Raw genomic sequence first — 21,442 nt, 5'->3', positions numbered from 1 at the left:
CGCGGGCCACAAAACGCTAGGAGAATTATGCAAGGCCACCTCTTAAAGAAATCATCTCCACTCAGCCCCATAAACATGATGTCAGCAAATGGCACGTTTCACCAAGTTCTCACTTGGAAGGACTCATTAACATGAGAATTCTCTTCTTCGGACTTTTCCTGCATTTCGCAGTGATTCCTACTGCTTAGCGCAGGAGATTTATTTTTATCGGTAAATAACAGCAAAAGAAATGGTGCCGGGTCTTGGGATATACTTAATCAAGTACATGAGTAAGAGTTTTTACAAACAGGTTAAGTGAATATCATTATTCAAACACAAGAAGGTGCCTCACACTTAAAAGGCCAATCTTGTTTCTGAGCTATTTCTAGATACACTGAAAGAAAGTGAAGCTTGGCATTAATTGTCTACAGAAAGGACCAAAAGAAGCAAAAACAGTGCCTCAAAGCAAGCCAAAAAAGAAATGATAGGTTAGTATAATCAGCACCTGAGGTATGGATCTCTTCTGAACCACAAGTTTTAATATCTACAATAGTCTTATCACAAGGTGATAAAATGCCAAGGGAGGAAGAGAGAAAGATGCATTATTTAAATACTTAAGAGTTGTGTCAGTTTATAAAGTGCTGTTAAATAAAAGCAACTTAAAATGGTCACTGGTTCCTTAGGTATCCTACCTTTTTATTAAGATTAAAAAAAAAAGAATCCTTGAACCACCAGGATTCCTTGGGAGAGTGATTTGTAACATATATGTTTCTACAGTATTATTCAACTGAACAATAGTCCATTGTAACTGTGATTTAAAAATACACAAACACGTTGCCATAAATAGAGCAGCCAACAACTCCGTAGCCAGTTTCTGTTATCTCTGCCTTAAAGCATGGCAGCTGCCGAGAAGCTCCCTTTTTAAGTTATTGCTTTAAAGTGGCAGAGACAAAAAATTTGTGGCTCTGTTGGTAGAGTAATTTGGAAATACCGCTTCAAACAACAGGATTTGTGATTCAAATAGACTCTTTTGGCCAATTCAGGGTCCAGTTTTGAAGGCTGTTTCTCAACAGGTGTGATATAGAGCTGCTCTGGCCCTCAGGTTGTCTGGGGGTTTGCGGAGGGTGGATGGAGGACTTCCAAGGTTACCACTTTCCTCCCTGGACCTGTGAAATTAGCCGTGAAGACCTAGGGCAGATTTCCTTTTTCCTATTTCATTCTGTTTGGGCTTCCTCAGGGACGTCATCAACTGACAGCATCTATAGGACAAAAGTGCAGTCAGTTATGGACTTAAATGAAATCCTAAACTATCATATCATTATGATAAAGGAAGTAGCAGCAGACCAATGCTTTAAGCCAGGTGGATCTTTTTTGAAACAGCTTTTAATTTTTTTAATGTTCATTCACTTTTGAGAAAGAGAGAGAGAGAAAGGTGTGAGCGGGGGGAAGGGCAGAAACAGGGAGACACAGAATTCGAAGCAGGCTCCAGGGTCCGAGTCGTCAGCACAGAGCCCAACGCGGCGCTCAAACCCACAGACCGCAAGATCATGATCGTTCGCACAACCGACTGAGCCACCCAGACGCCCCGGAAACAGCTTTCAAAGGGCAGCTACACATCAGCCAAGGCCACAAACCGATAGCAACACTTATCAGTATTAAATGTCAGCCATTGTTAAGTGTGCTTCCTCTAAGGCCGTTATTTGTAAATACTGTTTGTTACAATTTCAGCAGGTACTGTCAGCTTTATTGCCTATTGTCAGTGTTTTTAGTGCTGAAGCACTTTGGAGAGAGTTAAAAGCTTTTACTAATGTTCCAACTGAATGCAACAGACTTTGGTCTGGTCTGAAAGGCATTGTTATCGGCAAGGGTGAACTTATGCAGGATGGGAAGCAAGGCCCCCAACCAGCACCCTTTTGTTTCAGCCAGGTGGAATATTCATTGCTTGCAGATCACACTTGAGGGGAGGCTGAGAAAGGAAGCCCAGAAATTCACAGGACTTGGTTCCCTCATCCCATCCTGGTCTCTGCTGTACTGTGACCTCCTGAAAGAGGCCTTCTCCAATGTTCCTAATCCCCCAGGTCATCCCTTCCTCTGGTTTGCGCTATTCACATCATAGCTCTTAGCTCTGATTGACATTTTTATATGCCTAGTTGTTCACGTTTGCTTTCTTTCTCTTCCCCTAGAAGGCGGGGACTTCCAGGATTCGCTACTGTATTCTCAGCACCTAGAATCACTCCTGGCACATAGCAGACAAGCTCAATAAACATGAGTTAAATGAACAAATGAGTTTTGGACATTCTTCTCAGGCCTTACAGATACACCATACCTGGGCAAGTAACTCCGTCTCTAACCTAAAACCACACTGAACTACAGTGTCCTAATGGAAGAGACTATGATAGGGAAAAAAAAAAAAAAAAACAGAAAAATGCCAAAGGCAAAGAAATAAAGAGGCAGCACTCTGTGTGTCAAATGCCTGCCAACTCTACCAGGTCTGGAGGAAAGAGATAAAGGACAAAATATAAAGCAAACCTTGGTGCTATTTCTTGGTTCTCCTGGGATTTGTATATAGTGACCTTAAGGTCTTTTCTGTTCCTTGCCTCTGTTTTTTCATTTGTAAAACAGACCTGGGTTTTAGTTTGAACAGTTAAGAGGTGCTCTTGGTCCCAGGCATTTGGAAGAATTTGTAACTAAAGGTCAGAAATCTAGGAAGAGCCTATTTAAATGACTCAGTTTCTTAATAGAGAAGAGAGACCAAGGGCTCTAATAGTCATCAAGTGACATCTCACTCAGTAAATCTGAGGGGCAGCTGGCATATGTAATGTTAAGTAGGGTGACAGCTTTAGTCTTCACTGACAGCATGGTCTAGGACAGCAGTTCGGCTGTTCTGACTATAAAGAGATAGGTAACTAAAAGAATCTCAAGTAACACCTGTATATAGGATGTAATTTCTAATTAAAATGCCTTTTAAAATAATTTTTTTAATTGCAAAATCATACAACAGAGTTGATGACAATCTATGGGATCCTACATCTTGTCCAGATTTTTTAAAAAATGAGATCATTTTTCAAAAAATAATCATAATAATTCATCATCCTTGTTACCACTGAATGTTTAGGTAAAATTTTTTTTTCTTGTTAATTTTAAACATTTCTGTTGTACCTCAGATTGGACAGGTATACCTAGTGGGTTACTATATATTTGCGAATTCTAGTTACCATTAGCTGAGTCTCTAGAGCCTTCTTCCCCCTGGGAAGGGCCCCAAGGCAGATATCAGCTCTTCCTAGGGTTAACAGGCATTACGGTGTTTTATAATAGGTTACAGTTCCTCTAGGCCTCCAATTACTCTCTTCACCCTTTGATTATATTTAAAGCAATGTGATTAGAGAGCACTGGTTCTTTAACATTTTCTACACCCAATCCCTCTTTAGATTTACTACTCCAACCCTCCCAGCTTCCTGTCCGTCCCCTCCCCCAACTCGTACCTCCTTTGAGAGTGATGTGACTCCTCCATCCAAGTACTCTGATGTGCTGGGCTCTCAGGAGACTGAAATGTCTCTTCTCTGTCAATTTTACTCGCTCTGTCACACTGGGATAAATCACTTCTCTAAGGTATTCGGGTTTTTTTTTCATTTCTAAAAATGCTAGTGTTTGGGGCTAGGTCAATGGTTAGAACTTTGGAAGAGGGAACACAATCCATTTTTCAACTAAAATAGGAACCTCAGTATACAAACAGAGGCAAGGGAAAGTGTTCCGTTGAAGCTCAGGGTTGGTTTCTCCCCAAACCCCTCCCACAAATACCTACCCCTCCCCCCCCACCCCCGCCCCCCCCCCCCCCCCCCCCAGCAAGGGCTTCCAGGTCAGCCCTTAGGCTCCTTCACCTAGGAGCTAGATGCTCCTGGAGCCTCCACCAGTTCTAGTATTTTCTGAGTCTCTTCAAAACTCAATAATAGCTGCTTAGGACACTAACGCCAGATAGGTGTTTCCAGCTGCCATGTCTGGAGTCCACAGCCCAGGCTGGGAGGGAGAACAGGGCATCATCAGATCCTTTCATTTCACTCATGCTCTGGCTTACAACTTGCAGTAAAAACGGGGCAGCTATCTTTGCCCACCCCCTCTCCCACCTTTTCTGAAATGCCCCTTCCCCACACCCAGGAAATGTGTGTTAGTTTTCATGGACAGATAATTAAACTAGTATTCAAGCACCTTGACTTTAAGTTCTTCAACTTTCTCGACTCCTGTAGATCTGTGGTTTAATACAAACATTCCTCAGACTTCACTAGCAACATGTTAAGGAACGAAGAATTAATTTTCCGATAAATACTGACAGATCTATAACATAAAGATATCAAAGACATAAAGACACATTATGTAGTATGATCGCATTGTTATAGGCTAGTATATGCACAGCAAAACTATTTAGAGGACTATAAATACCAAAACCATAAATACCAAACCATTAATATGGTTTCTAAGGGAAGGCAAATTATAGGAAACTGTATCAGTTTTTAATTTACATTTGTAAAATAAATGTATTTTCATACTATTTATAACGTTTTTCTTTTTATGAGGATCCAATAAAACTTTTACAGGTTAAGAAACAATAAAGAGAATATACTACGGTATTACCATAAGGAAGAAAATCCTTGAAGCCGAAAGTGGTGCTCCTGATTTAATTATTAGTTGATACGGGAAAAGACATGAACACATAGTTCCTCTCCTGTATCTTCCTGTCAGTCACAAACTTTAATAGTGAGATCCCTGCTGCATTTATTGACAATACTTTGGAAAGGGGCTGCAACAGTCCCACCTTCCCGAGGACTCACAAGTATTGGCTCAGAAGCTGCCCCAACTGAGGCCTCCTGCATCCATCCGCTGAGTCACTGATCTATTCTTTGGTTGACTCAAAAGCTATCTCTTGAAGGGCCGCACTGTCACACCGAGTTCCTCCCTCCCCTTGAGTTAAGGATTTCCTATTCTAAACTTCATATTCTCTTTGTATCTTGATTTACTTCAAAAAGAAGGCACAGGAAAATACACAAGATGAGCGGGGCAAAGAGTTTCATTTTTTGAAACATGCAACACTGTGATTACACTACTGTAGAGGGGTGGTTAAAATTCTAATAAAGGAATAGGAGGAAATGCTGATCAATCCATTCTGGAAGATCAAGGAAGTGTGGAGGTGAGGGAAGCTTTGATCCGGGCCTTTAGGGATTAGAAGGAGTTGATCAGGGTAATTACTGGAGTGGAGTTGGGGTAGGGAACAGGGCCCTGGCCCGGTTGAGCCAATCAAAGCCTGAGGACCAAGGGAGGGAGCAGCTCCTGGTAAGCCCATGGTAATGTGATAGGAGGACTGGAAGGTAGAAGGGAGGGGCTGGAGACTGTGCCCAAAGGAAAGCAGCCCTTTAAGCTACTCTAGTGGCTATGGGAGCCACAGAAGTTCAAGCAAAGAGGTACGTGATTGTATCTATGCCCTAATTAGAGGGAGAGCAGAAAGAGCAGTGCAGGGAAGCTAGATGGGAAGAGCTTAGGAGCTGCCTCAGCAGTCAAGGGCAGAGAAAACCAGACCATGTGTCTGAGGGTGAAGGAACTGGACTCTGTGGCGGCCCGTTGTGTATGGTGGGGGTTAGGGAGGCAGATGGGGTGCGGACATTCCTAAGTGAATCCACATTCCCACAGTTTACTTGAAACAGAACCGACAGTTTAGCCTGGATGTGAACTCTAACTTGAAATAGCAAATACTTTTCACTGCCCATGGGAGACAAACTCAAGGTGACCTGACGGATTTACATTTTTTTATTTTAAGTAATCTCCACATCCAACGTGGGGCTCAAACTCATGACCCAGAGATCAAGAGTCACACTTTCTACCCAATAAGCCATCCAGATGCCCAGGATTTACATTTCTAAGCTCAAACTTTATCTTCCTGTTGATATTCACCTTTAAAACACAGCATTTACATCCCCTAGTGTTAAAGAGCTCAGAGTCCATCACTGTGAAAGAAACAGGCACATGATTTTCAGGTTGGAAGATAATCTATGTAGAAGAACTACCCAACTCCTACTACAAAGGTCAAAATGGCATTGAAAATGACACTGGTATGTTAAGTGGGGGGTCTACAATCTCGCAGTTCATGTTTTATACAAAACATCTAAATAATAGATACTGCTTTGTCTTAAATTTTAAAATTATGGAGCATTTGCTGCTTTACTTCATGAACTACATATGCAAAGCTATTTTGCAAACCTATGTATTTTCTCACGCTATTTAAACTCTCCACCAACTAAAATGGTTGATTTTCCTCAAGGGAGAATCTGGACCAACAAAGGCATGCCAGCTTTTAACACTGTTACTGTGTGCTGAATTAATCAAGGTGTTCAACTTAGAGAGGTGTCAGCAAAGAATTGTTTCAAGCAGCCAGAAGCCTCTTGCCAAAAAGAAAAAGGTCAGCAAAGTTTTCCATAACATTTCTTTATCTTATCTGAGATCCCAAGTCCCTTTCTGCAACCGTGGGAATTTAAGCGAGGTGATTTTGTGGTGGAGACTGGTTTACAAGCTTTAATTAGATTGTGCCAGGGACAGGATTTGGAATTCACATTGTTCTATTGGTCTTGAATCGCGTAGTTCCAGATGAGTAACTGCCTTTTGATAGAAGTTACTTTTAATATTTCCTTTGTCCTTTATGCTCACAGCAGTAGTCTCTTCAACACTGAGTTTACACTGAATTCTAGAAGGGCGAAGGGCAGGAAGCCTGTTTTGTTTAGTGATAGATACACAGGCCTCGTGTATCAGGCACGTTGCCTGGTACATACAGGATTCTCAATAAATATTTGCTGTCTTGTTCACATTCAATTCTCCACAGAACCTGACTCAGACCTTGCACATACAGTACTCCTTTTTATATCTCAACGATCAGTCCATTGATTCTGTTTTTCTTTATTTGTATTTGTTTAAAAAAAAAAAGTATGTCAACTAATTTGAGGTTAAAACTTTCAGTTTTAATATTTAAAGCAATCTTGTGAAGTTTATCATCACTTAGGTCATTTATTCTTTTTGGCTTATGAGATCTGATAGGAACACTAACTGGCTAACCTGGAATCTCTTTAGAAAGCCCAAATTTCTTTTTCTTTTCTTTTTTTTTTTTTTAATTTTTGAGAGAGAGAGAGAGAGAGAGAGAGAGAGAGGAAGAGAGGGATGGCAGGGGAGGGGCAGAGAGAGACGGAGATAGAGGATCAGAAGTGGGCTCTGTGCTGACAGCAGCGAACCTGATGTGGGGCTCGAACTCACAAACCACGAGATCGTGACCTGAGCAGAAGTAGGACGCTCAACTGACTGAAGCACCCAGGCGCTCCAGAAAGCTTAAACTTCTAAATCATGTGCCCACCTACCTCCACACCAACACCTGACGTCCTCCTCTGTTCCTATCTCATTCTGGTATCACCAATACTCTGAGTAAGCCACCAACCAATCATCACAGGCCCTCCTGCCTGCCTACCCTCACTGCGTTACTTATCAGGTCTTTGTGTCTTTTCAGCTTTCCCGGTTGGCTCTGTCCCCCCTCCCTCCGAGGCTGCGGCCACCGCCATTCGGGGCTACCACAGGAGCCTGACTCGTTTCCTCACACCGTCTCCTCTCTAGTCATTCTCCTTCACTTGACCACCACAAATGCGACCAGCTTCATCCTGCTTTAAAGTCCCTTCTTCACAGTTTGCCCAACATCTCCACGGCTTCTTGGCAGTGAAGGCCTCCATGTCAGCTCCTGGGGACTTCTCCAGCTCTATCACCACCACCTGTCTTACCTGACCCTGGACTCTGTAACTGCTGGCTTCCAGCCATATCGTGCTGTTTCATGACCCTTTGCCTAACCTGGCTGTTCCCTCTCTGTGGCTCTGTCCAGCCACTCACTGTGATCTGCCGGCTACCTTACTTCAGGACATGATTTGCTGTGGGCCCGGGAGATGTTCCCTGAGCAAGGGCTTCTAGGCTGTGCATCCACTGCTGCAGGACCTTCTGTATGTCCTTAGACTCCCACCTAATTCAGGTGAGTCCCACCACCCAAATTACAGCTTATTTTCTTTCCTAATCAGAAATCGTATGGGACACCTGGGTGGCTCAGAAGGTTGAGCGTCCGACTTCGGCTCCGGTCATGATCTCCCGGTTTGTGAGTTCGAGCCCCGCGTCGGGCTCTGTGCTGACAGCTTGGAGCCTGGAGCCTGCATCCATTCTGTGTCTCCCTTTCTCTCTGCCCCTCCCCGGCTTGTGCTCTCTCTCTCTCTCTCTCTCATTCTCTCTCCCTCTCACAAATAAACATAAAAAAAAATGGTATCCACTGGAGTGATGTGATTTTCTTCTTATTGGCACACAGCTCTGAGATAACCCAGAAGCGTTCCTTTCCACTCAGCGCCTACACCAATAAGGGTGGGCTGGAGCCACTCTTTTGGTTAATATCAGTGTATGGAAGAGACACATTTTTGAGAAATAGACCTTCTGGTGTTTCTAGCTCCTTCAAAGAGCTGTCCCAACTGCCTTCATTCTCCTCCTGCCAAGCTCAGCCCCACACAGTTCAGTGAAACAGTCATGATGGACCGCCGGATCAATGGAGACCACAACACACGATGCCCTCTCTTGAGTTGTCACAATTTTGAGTATGTCGGTCTTGTTTCTAGAGCAGATGCTTCTTGAGAGCACCATCTCCCCATCACTGTTATTTCACAGGACTGAGCATAATGAAGATGGCTTGCTGGAGCAACCATTGTGATTTGGATAAAGTGCAGGAACCAGGCCACAGGAGTGGACTCCTCTCCTGTCAGTCAGATGCTGACGTACTGCCCCCTGCACTGGCATGACCTGGGGTTCCATGTGCGCAACTGTCTGATCCGACGCCCACGCACACAGCTCCAAACCCAACCCTTTAAGCCACAACCAAATAATTAACGGCCTGTTGTGGGCCACACTGAAGGATTTTTAAGACACAAAAATAAATGTAAAGTCATAGAAGATGTATGCCATCAGCCCTGGAGAATGAGGAGCAGTGAAATTGGAAGTTAGGTTCCTCAGAGACAAAACACAATCCCCGGGCTAATGGTGGGAGTGGCTGGTCTAGAAAGAGAAGAAAACCAGGATTTTCAAAGGAAAATCTTTCTCTGAAGGTGATCATGGTGAAGAAGCTGTTTGTCAGGGATAAAAGTGAGGTCTGAGTGGATCTGGAGGCTGTGAACATCCTTAGCCCCCTTGAGGGAATGGGGGCTCTGTCTTATACCATTTCACTGAGTACCTGCTATAGGGCCTGCATTTCAACCAATTATCAGTAACTTCAAGAGAGTGGTGGAATCAGGATAGACTGAGGAATCAAGTATGTGCCAGAATTGTGCATCATTTTGACATACAGGGTGATGTCACTACATTTTCTGTGCTTATATATTGAGGAAGAAACCAGTAACGCCAAATGAATCTCCCTTATTATTATCGTTACAGCAGCTATAACTTTGGGAGGACTTGTTTGCTGAGCACTGTGTTGAATCCTGTACAAATGTCTTTTTTAAAGTCCTTGTAAAAGCATAAGGTAGATTGTATATTCCTCATTTTACAAATGAGAAAAGTTAAGGCAGCTTGCTCAACCATCCTAATCATCAGCAAATTAGTGCAAGATCCCAGATTCAAAACCCAGTCTGACATCAAAGCCTGTTTGTTTTTTTTGTTTTGTTTTGTTTTTTTGTTTTTTGTTTTTTTAATTTTTTTTTTTAACATTTACTTATTTTTGAGACAGGGAGAGACAGCATGAACGGGGGAGGGTCAGAGAGAGAGGGAGACACAGAATTTGAAACAGAAAGCCTGTTTGTTTTAAAAGCAGAGCTTTTTATAAATAGCAAAATAAAATGCTTTGCTTTCCCCAACTTGTCCCTCAGCAACATCATCAGAAAGTAGGAAGAAAAATTCTAGAAATTTTAAGTATCATGTTATTTTGGGTTGAAATGAAGCAGTACTTGTGAGTCACTTAGCGGGGTTCAATGACAATACATCAGTTCGCTGGCCTCTAGGACCAGAGAGTCGTACAGCTCAAAGGAGTTGGACTCCCCAGCCCCCAGCCCTAGAGATCCTCAGACAAGTGAGACCGTCAGCTTTTTGAAGCAGTTCACTGCACCATTTTAATTTCTATAGATGCAAAGTCTGTTTTATTGTTCCAATACAACAAAAGTGGCCTGTATCTGAAGGTCATAGATACAACAGTGGCTCTGTCGCCCATTAGTCCTTACCAGTGTCAGGGCGTACTAAGCTCTTACTCAAATAAGGTTTTCATTCTCGGATGGGTTCAGCAGCCCAACCATCACCTCCTCAACTTACAGGCAGATCATGCTGAACAAAGAGCAAACCGTGAGAATGGTCCCGTTTGGAAGTCTGTGGGTAACCCATTCTGAACGCATCTCACATGCTCAAGGCAAAAGGCACTGAAATAATACAGCCATTAATAGATGTGTCAGACAAAACTGATTACACCTCAACTCCCAGAACCATAATACATTATGTATATGTACACATATTTATACTAAGGTCCTTCGGTTCAGTTGCAGCAAATGAAAAACAAAGACAACAGAATTAATACTCTGGCAGCATTTCTGGGCAATTCTAATTGCCAATATGTCCCCCAGTAAAAATTTCTTGCAGATGAGCCCAAATAATGGGAGACTATGAGGACTCATATGACATCACAGAGGCTTGTAAAGACAATCTGCTTCCCACTGAGGGGCAAACATTTTTACTTAACATAAACGCTAGTTCGAATTTAAGACGGTGTACTGCATTTTTGCTTACGTAATGGACCAAACCAGATTTCCATTATCAACCATTTCTGAATTTTTAGCTTCTCTTTCAATAGACTCTAACCAGATTCGAGGAATCACTGAAATGATTCCCTTTTCCTTTGGGAAAAGTATGTTTGGGAGGGGGAGCAACTTAGTGAAGACTGGAAGTATCATGAGAAAATAGTTTGATGAGGGAGCCTGGGTGGCTCAGTGGGTTAAGTGTCCGACTCTTAGGTTCAGCTCAGGTCTCATGATCTCAGAGTTGTGAGTTCCACCCCCACCCCGCCCCCAAGGGGCTCTGCACTGACAGCATGGAGCCTGCTTGGGATCCTCTCTTTCCCTCTCTCTGGACCTCCCTGCTGCTCATTTACATTCTCTCTCTCTCTCTCTCTCTCTCAAAAATTAGTAAGTAAACATTAAAAAAAAAAGAAAATAGTTTTATGAAATATCATGTTTTTAGCCTCTGACGAGTCAAACTTTTTTTTGAAAGAATCCAATGGTATGGTTAGACATCCTCTCAAATGGAGGCAGCACTCACAGATAAAAGAGGAAGGTGAATTCCTGCACAAGCAACACTTAATGATCACTTTCCAAGAACCTTTAAGATGATCTTCTCGAACCCACAACTGTGATCTCTAAGAGCTTTCATGAAGTGCACCATATTATTTTTGCACTATCAGGCAAATTTAAATCTACAGAAAAATGTCACGCTGTTTCTCATGCTTAATTAAGAGAGTTCTTAAGAAGAATAAATATGATGATCACATACATAAATATTTGTAATTCTTAAAAACCTGTACTAGGAACGCTGGCAGTATGATGCCAATGCTATCTAATAACAAATTTGATTTATAGTAGAATTATGGGGCACCTGGGTGGCTCAGTCGGTTAAGTGTCCAGCTTCGGCTCAGGTCATGATCTCGCAGTTGGTGGGTTCGAGCCCTGCATCGGGCTCTGTGCTGACAGCTCAGCGCCTAGAGACTGCTTCTGTGTCTCCCTCTCTCTCTCTGCCCCTCCCCCGCTCGTGCTCTGTCTCTTCAAAATGAATAAACATTAAAAACGAATTTATAGTAGAATTATAAGGGGAAAAATAATGCCAGATGACCACTCGTGTGCTACCTAGACTGCACATCTTCTGGGCATTATAAGGAAAATATTTACTATTAATATTGCTAGGAGAAACTAAGAGAAAGTGGGCTGAGGCCTCTGCCATGTTATTGCTAGGAATGTGCCAACAGGGATGGCAGTTACGAGCCTCACTGGGCAGATTCCTGGTGGCAGTTCTTGTCTTGAACAGGGGAGGAACCAACAATTAACTTACAGAATGACCTGGGAATGAATGGACATATACAGTTCTGTATGATTTTTCCCAGATGGTCTTACATTTTAGATAGTTCTTAAGGGCAAAACTAGGGACTACTTAACCACAGTACTTAAGAAGTATGCTTTTAAAAAAAAATTATTTGCTTCTCTTCTTTCTATTTCCAACTATCAGGGACTCACATTTTGTTCTGGAATGTGTTTTTAGGGCAGATGGGGGAAAGGGGCCAAGTTGCAGATGCCTCTTTTCTCTATTTCTTTCCTTTGCTGGAAGGTTTTCTTTATGGACCTTTCAGTCTTAGGTTTCCATAACCTCCTAATGCAAAACAGGCAGGCTAGGAGGAGCAGTGAGGACGGCAAACCGCATGTAGCTTTCCCTTTTTTCCTTTTCTTCTTTTCATTTTTTTAATTTGGAGGGGAAAAACCCAGCTTACAAGAAGAGTATGCCACTTAGCAGTTAAACCGAAATGAAAGATGCTTAAAGGTTTCTTAACCCCAGTCTTGGCCATCTTGTAATATTTTAAAATGTAAACTGAAACACGTGATTGTGATAAACTCCGAAGCAATCAGAAGATGCCGAGACCATGGATAATAGCTTACAAAACTAATTTTGACTTGGGGGCGATCTGAGTACTTTCACCTACGCCAAAGAGAAGAGACGCACTAAAAAATTAACTTTAAGGATTTCACTGTGAAATCGACACTAGGGCATTCTGAACCCCGGATTAACAATCTATATCCGGGCTTCCACAGACGTGCATAAATTATTCAAAAATTTTATGGCTCAATTCAGCTGTCAAAGAGAAGAGCCTTTTGACAACACTTCACACCTGTTACTGATCTAGTAAAGTCCTGGGCTGAGTTACTCCCACCTGGGATGAGCATGTCCAGACTTCCCTCACACTCATTTTACACAGAGGGACAGATTCTTTGGAGTACCGGGTAGTAAAGAAATTAAGACACACTAAAACCCTTGGAATTTTCCCCAAATGGATGATCACAATGCAGATCTTAGCTAAGGAACTGCTGAGAAAGGAACACAGGCCTCACAAGAGATGGCCTATTTACAGCTTTCATGCAACACACACACACACACACACACACACACACACACACACACACCCAAGACAAAAGATTAGGAGCCACTGGCTTTAATATCTGTTCCGCAGAAAGGACCAGACAACCAAAATTAAATAAAAAGTAACAGAAATTATGCAAGTGAATTTTTCCTCTGAGTCTTATAGGAAAAGGAATCCCTGAAATAATCAAAACGCATCAGAATATTCCCAACTGCTGGGTAATTCTCAGCTGTGGGCATCTCTGATTAACCCCAACACCTTCTTCATACCTTAACTCACTTGACAGGGAGATGAAGGCTAGGTCAGGTCTGTGGTTCCTGTAGCCTCCACAGATCCCTCTCTGTGGTCCTCCTATTATCTAACTGCATGGATTCAAAAGAGGGTTCTGGTTATTGAATTATGTGACAAAGGGGATTCTTGGGAAAAAGAGGTTTGAGACAAACACCTAGTTTAAATTGAGTCCATGGCAAAAAAAAAAAAAAAAAAAAATCAGACACAAAACCCCACTTGCTCACAAAAACCATAGGTGGATTTTAGAAGTTCCAAATACTAATCCCACTGAAGTATCAATTCTGCTGATGGTTTTCTAAAAAGGGGAATGAGATGCAAAGAAAAGTGGGGTCTTAGGAAAAGTCTACATCATACAATATGAGGGTACTTAAAAAGCAAGGGATGGGAACACTTGAGTGCAGATTTCTGAAAACAGAGCCAGGATCGGCTCAGAGGCGCGTCTCCTGGACAGGAGTCCTGGGAGAGGTGCCAGGAAATGAAATTTCGTGGGCAGAGTGGGAAAATCGCTCTGTTATAATTCAAGTGTCTTTAAGGAGAATGTTCTGACGAGGAACAAATGAGTACCTGCCTCCAAAATAAGCACATTATTGGGCAGAAAATATGAACAGAACGAAGGTCACTCTGGAATTGATTCCACAGACAGGTTACTTCTCCCTTTTGGGGGCATGCAAGCTCCGTAGGTACAGGATGGGGCTATGCTAACGTGCTCTGGACTATGTTGAAAATACTGAATGAGGATTGTATTAGTTAAGACTTTAGGGCTGCAAGTAACAGAAACCCAACTAATTTAAGGAGAAAAGGGGTGGGGAGTGATAGTTTCCTGGAGGGATACAGAAATGTCTCTCAGAAAACACAGGGCAGGAATGTAGCTGAGCCTCAGAAAATGGCTGTGATTCAGAAATGGAATCCCTCAGAAGTCTAAACAATATCCTCCCTCCGTTTTCTGTCCCTGCCTCTGTCTGGTTAATGCCTTAGGCTTCTCTCCTTGAAAAGCAGGACTCTGTGGCTCCTTAGTGTATGAGATTCAAAAATCGTCACCTCCCAGGTTTTGGGCTTAGAATCCAACATGACTGCCTGGAATCCACCCTTGACCATGCATCCATGGGGACAGATGGATTTGAGCTGGGTGTGTGTGTTTTGTAGGCTGCAGGCCAATAATTCCCAGTGAAGGTGGAACTGTTTTGTCCTGAACAGATATTCCACAAGTATCTATTCCATGGATTAAAAGTTCTATTTGTAGAACGGGGCAAGAGTACCTGGCATTAGATATTATGGATTGGAATTAGGTTATCTATACCATTGTGGATGAAACCGCTACTGATGCTGAGCTGGCTGGCAATCTCCTACAAAGCCTTAAGATATACAGATGCCTGGACTGTTCCCTATAGATGTTGATTCAGTAAGTCTGAGTTAGGACCCAGAAATCTGCCTTTCTTACTGTCTCCCTAAGTAACTGCAACTTGTAACCAGGTTTAGGACTGATCTATAGTCCATTTGCTATGGTGAACTAGCTCATCTACAGTTCACCATTTGCTTTGGTGAACTAGCTCTCCTAAGATAATGGTAAATTTGTGTAGTGAGAATGAGGAGCTACTTGAAGTTTTCATTGGGTGGTTAGTCAATGGAAAATTCTACCTGGACACCACAAGGTCTTTGATATTGCTCATGAAGCAGTCATGCTGATGAGTGAACCTTAGATCTCGTTCATGAAAAGCTCTGAAAGGTTAAATGCTGTTTTAGGGATTTGACCCACTTTAGTTAGGATGTCTTTCTCAAATGAAAGTTAACTTCTCTTTTATTATATTAAGTGAAGCTGTTCTTTTGGTGTGGCTGTGTTGCTGTTTTTATCCACAGAACCTTTGAAAAATTATGGTTTCACGTCAACTTTTTGTAGAATGGGTTAAAAAAACCCACAAAATAAGAAATGTGAAAACATTTCAGATGTAATATTTACACCCATTATTTTGGGGACATGCAATGCTTAATTTTTTTTTTAAGGTTTATTCATTTTTCAGAGACAGAGAGACAGAGTGTGAGCAGGGGAGGGGCAGAGAGGGAGGGAGACACAGAATCCGAAGCAGGCTCCAGGCTCTGGGCTGTCAGCACAGAGCCCGACGTGGGGCCTGAACTCACAGACGGTGACAGCATGACCTGAGCTGAAGTCGGATGCTCAACAGACTGAGCCATCCAGGCGCCCCAATGCTTAATTTTAATTATGCATCGTTTTTGTAATTACAGCGCATTTCCTACATGTAAACTTCACTTCCCTGAAGCTTCTTTTTCTTTTCTTTCCCTTTCTTTGAGAGAGAGCATTTGTGTGTGAGAACGGGGGGTGGGGGGGGGAGAGAATGAATGAATGAATCTTAAGCAGGCTCCACACTCAGCACAGAGCCCAATTCAGGGCTTGATCCCATGACCCTGGGATCATGACCTGAGCCAAAATCAAGAGTCGGATGCTCAACTGACTGAGTCACCTGGCGCCCCTCCTGAAGCTTTTGAGGCAAGCTTCCCATTGATGTAAATTAACTGCTGTCCTGGTGGGTAGGGCTGCTGAAACTTGAAGGCTCCTGAGTTCTGAGTGTTCACGAGTGTCCCAGCACATAGACACATAGCAGGCAGATCACATGTCATGTGGGGGGTCAGGGGATGTTTACTGAACATACTAAGCAGATCGAGTAGTGTAGACAAAGCAGAAAAACAGTAAATCGCATGACCCTTACAGACATAAGCTGCGACCGTGTTTAAAATTTTCCGAACTAAACAAACTCTAATTCACTTAGGGAGTACTACCTTCTCCCACAACTTGCTACTTCCCCCAAAGTGACAACCAACAATCCAATCCATTCACAATTGTGTCTCTGGCTCTCCGCAGCTACAGTATTTTTCCTTCCTTCTTGCACCAGTACTACAGATTTTTCTCTTGCTTTTCTGATTTGTCTTATCGCATGGGAGAATTTTTCTGCCGCTATTATTATATTGCCTGCCGTAAGGAAGACTTCTTCTGGAGGAACTAACCTCCATTCCCCACCACACCAGTCAATGAAGGTTGCAAACGCACCAAGCAGGCAGCAGAACTGAAATGGTGCTGATGGATATTTCAAAAGCCACATCTGTGGAAAGAGAAGATGCTCATGGCCAGTCACGTGACAGATGACATGTGAGGTTTATCACCGGGTTGCCTGACAGTATTGACGGTATTAATTTTTCCTCATTAGCCAGAGAACAAGGCAAATACATATCTGAGGATACATCCCAGGATTAGGTTACAATTCCTGTTCCCGTGTGATTTTTATCAGGGTATGAAATGCAATTATGTCAATCTCATTGAATTAATCCATCAATTTGTCACTTTGGAGTTTTACAAAAGTTAACTATCTAAACAAATGAAAATATGTGTCAATGATGATTGAGAACACCTTTTACATTTTTAAAAATTCACCAAATGATCATAGTCCTTCTTTTGTACTGGTTATAGCAAAAAATGAAAAGTATGGAGAATGTGGTTCTGAGGGAGGGAACAGGAAAAGGGGAAGGGGGTGGGAGGTTGGCCCTGGACTATTTCTATAAAGGACCCTCCATACTCATACTGCTTAAGGGCACTATGAAGTTTATTATATGGCAATAATCTTAGCGCAACATATTTTCCTGTTAGAATATCCTGTACCATTACCTTGAACTTTTTTTGGCTTAACACTGAAGTATGTCTGAACATTATGTGTAATGTAATTCCCACAAATGAGCTACTGTTTGGAGGGGGAAAAGGCAAGTGGTAATAAATCTGTAAATCCCTACTACAGTTTTCAGGATCACCTTTATTGGTCTGGGCTCAACAGTTTTATACATAGGTATATAATATATACCAAATTAGAAATGTAAAACCCACCAACGGATCTCATTGATAGAGAACCGTTGCATAAAATACCTTTATTCTTTAGAGCTCTGTGTGTTCATTAGAGAGCTATTATAAATAGCTTTATTGTTTATTTGTTTGTTGTTTGTTTAAAGGAAAAATAATAGAGAGAAATTTGCTTTCGGTTAAACATTTGGGAAATGTCTCAAAATTGCCTGGTTTCAAACACAGTTGGGCAGAGAAGTACCAAGAGTATTAAGAGAGAAAAAGCATCGAGTGGGTGCACTTTCAGGGCCATAGGAAGGCTGTGGTGCTCCACTCTTGAGCCTGGGATGAGGAGGGGGACCGGGCTTGTCACTGTACATCTGCTTCTGCCCACGACTGCCTGGAAGACCTGTACCCCACCCTTCTGGGCCTCAGTTTCTCATCCACAAAACGATAGATGATCTCTGAGGCCTTTTCACTGTGACACCCTGTAATTCTCTGATTTCTTCGGTCTAGAAAACCTAAGAATGGAGGTCAGCTGTATACACAAGGGGCCATTTTAAACCAAAAGGCTGTTTTAAAATTCACTGCCATACCCCAGAGGGGTGAAGTAGAAACAACTGCGCTTAGTTGAAAGCAACAGCCTGCTGGTGGTGAGCACTGCTCTCACAGAGAAGACCACAGAGAGGGATTTGCCTGGAAGGCTGAGCAGCCACGACAATCCTTCCTGACTTCTTTTGTCTTTAGGGTTTAGACTATATAGAACTGCAAATGAAAGTTCCCAGGCATGTACCCTAAATCTCTTAACTCATCTGCAAGTCCTTAGTCTGAAATGGAAAATTCTATTTTGGGAAACTGTCTAGAGATGTATTTAGGCTCACATGAAGGGAAAGATGGAAAGCAAACTTGAACATAAAATGGGGAAATTCTCACAGAACTGATGAAAAAGGAAACAAATTCTTTCTTTAAAGCACACACCAGAAGAAAGTTCTAAGGAACTCAAAAAGCACCTGTCACTTCCCTACTGTATCCTGTTCAGCCTTTAATCACCTGTGTGATGTCTGCAGTCACTTCAGGGCTGGGAGACTTCTGAGGACGGTGGACAGGACTGTTTTGCTCAGTCCTGCCTCCAAGAACTAGCCCGACACCCGCCAGGCAGGGACTGACAAAGATTTGTTGAGTGACTGAATGGCTGAATGATGAATGCAATTAATTTTATGAGAATATCCAAGATGTGGAACACTCAGGATATTAGAGTCAATTAAGAAATGACTACCATTTATTCTATTTTCTTCTGCTTCCCATTGTACTCATGACCTTTCCTAAGAAATAATTCATGACTTTTGGTCTGAAAGATCATCAAAATCATTTCTCAGTTGGAAAGCATAACATTCTCTTGAAAAATTCTTTAATTGGGTTTCATCTGTATTTTATTCCTGGTATAACTAACTTTTTAAAATGTGTAAGCAAATGAAACCCTCCAAGTTGATGCTATTGTCCCCCCAAATCTTCATTGAGATGGTGACTTGGAAGGCTTGCATTTTGGGAAGAAAGGGGCCCATACCCTGTGTCTGTGTTATTCCAGAAGAGCTTGAAAAACCTTTATTTACATGTCTAGCAATGACACTAACCTGCTCCTAAGAGCTCTAATAAAAAGTTGTGTGATAAAAATGCCAAGGCCTGCTTATCTTAAAAGATCCTTCCTAGTTCAAAGGGTCGGTTTCACACCAGGGTCCCAAGTCTTATCAGCTGGCGCTTCAGAACTTTGCCATCGTAAAACAAAGGATGCCTCCAACTGGCATGACAATGGTACAATCACCAGACACTTCAAAAGAAGCAGGCACTGCACAGGGGATGCCCTGAGTTTGCCCCTCACTGTGATGTTTACACACACCTTCCAACAGCTCATCGCACAACAAAGGCCAGGCAGGATAGTCAAGGGCACCGTGCCTGCAGAGTAGTCCAGGACTCTCTCTCTGTCTCTACCAATAAAGCCAGGGGAAAACTTCAGTTTAAACACCATTTACTTCAGAGGCTGTGTTCTCAAAAGACAGAGTCTCATTATTCTACCGGGGTAAGGAAGCTGCTGGGGTTGTTGGTGGGGCGGGGGGGGGGCAGTAAGGGGGAATGCAGTTCAGCTTCAGGGGCTGCATCCTCACACATAATTAGAATGGGAGAGAGAGGGAGGAGAAAGAAATGCATCTGCTGATAACCCAGAATAAGCTGCAGGTGTCCACACGGATTTTGCAGACGGGGATAAAAATCAGAATAAAAGCTATACTGGCTATACTGGCAGACTACACTGGCTTGCAAGATGCAAAGAGAAGCCTGCAGGTATATGGTTAACAGAAAGAAGAATTCAGTGAATTCCCTCTGAGGATCTGGCCTCGTGGCGGAGGCTCTGACCTGCCAGCCTTGTTTGTCTAACTTCTCTGAAAATCAAAAACAAATGCCTATTTTCCCAAGTCAGGGCCCACTGGGGAAGAGGTATGGAAATCCAGTATCTGTGAAAATGATTTAAAAGCTGACCTTTGAGATTCCCCAGCCTTTTCAGAGGGGATGTGTATTAGAGACATATATAAATAGTATTATTTCAAAGAAACTCAGGCACCTGGATGCTGGAAGCAGGACACTAAAGGGGGAAAAGAAGGCTAAACAGGGATCTCTTCTGGATCAAAGGTTAAGTTGTAAGCTTTTCTTTATTTTTCAAAGTTAGTGCCTGTGCTTTGTACACTCTAGGATCCTGAGGGTGTTTTCAAAACAAGCAAACAACCTCCCATGATTATAGGGAATCCTTTGTATTTTGCAAAGAGGTTGGTGGCTTTGCTAAGGACCAGAAAGACTGTGAGGTCTATGACACTAGACTCTACCTGGGTCTCCTTCATAGGATCGCTCTGCCCTCACTGGGGTTGTGCTTTGCCAGCACCCTGGCCTTAGTTCTTTTTAGGTTCCTGTCTTTGCTTCAACCCTAACGAGGGGCTTAAATGCCCAACAAGATGGTCCTACTCTAAACCAAATAAAAAGTTCAGACGAAGTTCCGAGAGACATGGATGGATTTTTTTTAATGTCAAGAAATATAATTTCAACATTTGAGTGAACCGATCCTATTTAAAATGCATCCCCTGCCCTCTCTCTGCCCCACACTCATTATCTCTTTTTCCTGAGTTATTTATCTTCACTAGCACCTCTTCCCATCTGACAGATTATTATTTTACATGATGATTTTGTTTGGCCCCTGCCCCGGGCCCCGCCCCCTGCACCACTAGGTATGTAAGCTCCACAAACAAAAGGATTTCTATCAGTTTTGTTCACTGACGTAGCTCCAGAACCTGGTGCATAGTAGGTACTCAGTATTTGTTACATGAATGTGTTTAGGCAGCCGTGCTGGGCACTAGGGTGTGAACATGAAGAGCTGCTCTTTGCCCTGAAGTAACGCACGACCTACTCCCTGTAGATTTGTATATATCTTCAATGCTTTCCTCATTTTTCATGCCTGTCTCAAAGCTTTAATGTGTCTCTTTTAAAAAATCATTACAGAGTAAAACATGGATCCAACGTATGTTAGGAAGCTATTCAATTTGGTACGCGCAACAGCCCCCAACCATAACCATTCCAAGATGCATTTGCCACTTTTCAAAATCCTTTGAGGCATCATCATTGCAATAAAATAGTCCAGCAGTTGTATGGTATACAAATATATCCCCAAATCATGAAACATTAATGATCTAATAAAAGCAATTAGTTTCAGGTTGCAGCAACTGAAACTATGTCTTCTATTCTGGGCTTTAGAACCTTTTATTTTCTGCATTTCATATTTTCCTCTTGAGTGTTCCAAGAAACTATTAGACCCCCCACCAGATAGTTCTCTTATCTATGGTTCTTCCGAGGGAGAAGAAAGACCCTGTTCCTCCTCCTCCTCCTCCTCCTCCTCCTCCTCCTCCTCCTCCTCCTCTTCTTTTTCTGAATCTCTTGTCAGTGTTCCCATAAGAAATAGTTATCCAGGGGCGCCTGGGTGGCGCAGTCGGTTAAGCGTCCGACTTCAGCCAGGTCATGATCTCGCGGTCCGTGAGTTCGAGCCCCGCATCAGGCTCTGGGCTGATGGCTCGGAGCCTGGAGCCTGTTTCCGATTCTGTGTCTCCCAT

General features: G+C 42.7%; 1 protein-coding gene across 2 annotated transcripts in view; it reads right to left on the bottom strand.

Moving 5' to 3' along the window:
- The window catches only part of PRICKLE1 (prickle planar cell polarity protein 1), a 112,518-nt gene that overhangs the window by 20,742 nt on the left and 70,334 nt on the right, over positions 1-21,442 (bottom strand). The window lies entirely within an intron of this gene.

This window comes from Herpailurus yagouaroundi, unplaced genomic scaffold, assembly GCF_014898765.1.
Source record: "Herpailurus yagouaroundi ecotype Mexico unplaced genomic scaffold, PumYag 166, whole genome shotgun sequence".
NCBI lineage: Eukaryota > Metazoa > Chordata > Mammalia > Carnivora > Felidae > Herpailurus > Herpailurus yagouaroundi.
This window is presented reverse-complemented; position numbering and strand designations above follow the sequence as displayed.